We start from the raw sequence: 2,328 nt of genomic DNA, 5'->3' as shown, positions 1-2,328 counted from the left end.
AATGCAAATTATGCTTAAAAGTATGTCTGCATATTTTTTGAGAATAAGTTTTAAATCACCAGCAATTTACTACTTCCAGCTCTGATGTTAAGGGATTTTAGGTTCCTGATAATTTTCTAGAATTCCAGCATCTATCTTCTCATTTATCTTTCCAGACTAACTTTTTTCCCCTTCTAGAATGGAATCATTTCCTTTCTGGGACTTGGAAGATAGGGAAAAAGAAAAATTTAAATATCTAACTGTCCTCTAAAGGCTAACATAGCAAGTATTAATGACTTAAAGGTAAGGAAAAAAGTATCACATATTAACATTCATACATCATATACTTGGAACTGGAAGAGACCTCCCTTCAAGACCATCTAATCCAACTCCCACTTTTTACAGAGAAGGAAACTGAGGTCAATAAAATATCTTACCCACAGTCATACTGGTGGTGAGGGACAGAGCTAAGATTTGGACCTAGGTCATCAGAAGGCAACTCAGTCCCTCTTTGCATGGTATTTTGATGTTCTTCCCCCTCCATTTCAATTTGTAAAGTCAGGAAGATCTCAGTTTAAACCCTCTCTTGGACACATTCTAAGTATGTCTGACCAAGGGCAAGTCTTTCAAACTCTCAGGGCCGTCACGCCAACCTCTAAAACCATAAATTGCCCAAGGGTTGCTGCTCTGCATCAGCGATAAGAGTTTCCCCCTCAACAATGATTCTATTTGCCAGTTGACCAGTGATTAAATTTATATTTGAGGAGGCTAGGTGGCACAGTGGATAGAACTCTGGGCTTGGAGTCAGGAAGACCTGAGTTCAAATCTGGATTTAGACACTTAACTAGTTGTGTAACTCTAGATGAGCCACTTAACCTCTGTCTGCTTTAGTTTCCTCAACTGTAAAATGAGGATAATAATAGCACCCATCTCACATGATTTTTTTTGAGGATCAAATGAGATAATTATTTGCAAAACACTTAACACAGTGTGTGGTGCATAGTAGGTACTATTTACATGTTTATTCTCACACCTCCCTTTATCTCTTCTTCCCTTTGAAAATTACCTCAGTTAGTCCATCAATCCTGGTAAAGGGCTGGTAGGTTAGGGAGCTGTTGGAGCTTTTATTTTCCTTACTTACTCCCTTAACTAGACGACAAATATTTAATTAAGTACCTACTATGTGACTGCCCTGGGTACTGGGTAACAAAAGCAAAACAATCCTTGTCCATGAAGAGTCTACCTATATTCTATCAAGAGAGACAGTAGTGATGCTTGGACCCCAAACATTTATGAATCACTCTTAGGCTTTTTTCCTTCTTTTTATATAAAATTACAATTTTCTGCATGTGCTCCACTTAAAAACCCTTTTTAAAAAATACCCAAGGGAGCAGCCAGATGGCTCAGATCAACCTAGAAAGGGGAGGTCCTGGGTTCAAATTGGACTCAGATACTTCCTAGCTATGTGAACCTGGGCAAGCCACTTAACACCCATTGCCTAGCCTTTACTGCTCCTATCTTGGAATAATAGGTAGAGTTGATTCTAAGATGGAAGGTAAGGGTTTAAAATCATTTAATTTCATCTCATTTCAAAATTAAATAAGATACTTAATCCAAAATGAGAACTTGTCAAATCTAGCTCATACCGGAGACCAGCCATCCCCCAGGGAATAGGTAAAACATGTCCCCCTATTGCTCTCCTCTGCCTTACTAATGATGGGGACCAGTGACACCTGCCTCTGGGAGGGGCAACAGGAAAGACAAAATGCTCCAAAATAAGTGAAAATAAAGTGAAAATGGCACTGTCTGTGTCAATCACCACTCCCTAAAGCCACCAAGTACCAATTCACTGCTAAGATGAAGTGTTTAAATACCACCCAACCCATTTGGAAATTGACTCAATTAGTGTTTCATGGCACCTGAGGCTTTTTACTGGGGGCTTTCAACATGAATTGCTTTAAAGGACATTTCGTTCAATTTACCATCTGGATGGGAACAATGTTCCTTTGATAACTAACTAGCTAATGCACTCTTCGGCTGGGCAGCATGAAGAGAACAAGGGAAGTGCCTGGCTTGCTGTCCTTGGCCTTGGCCAACCCACAGCTGAAGTATTGTGCTCCATTCTAAAAACCCCACTGTAGGAAGGGAATTGATAAGACTGGAGGTCATCCTGTGAGGGCAGCCAGGAAGATGAAGATCTTCAGGATCATACCCCACAAGTGTCACTTGAAAGAACTAAGGATGTTTATCAGGAAGGAGGGAAGGAGGGAGGAAGGAAGGAGGGAAGGAAGGAAGGAAGGAAGGAAGGAAGGAAGGAAGGAAGGAAGGAAGGAAGGAAGGAAGGAAGGA

Source organism: Gracilinanus agilis, chromosome 1 (assembly GCF_016433145.1).
Source record: "Gracilinanus agilis isolate LMUSP501 chromosome 1, AgileGrace, whole genome shotgun sequence".
NCBI lineage: Eukaryota > Metazoa > Chordata > Mammalia > Didelphimorphia > Didelphidae > Gracilinanus > Gracilinanus agilis.
This window is presented reverse-complemented; position numbering follows the sequence as displayed.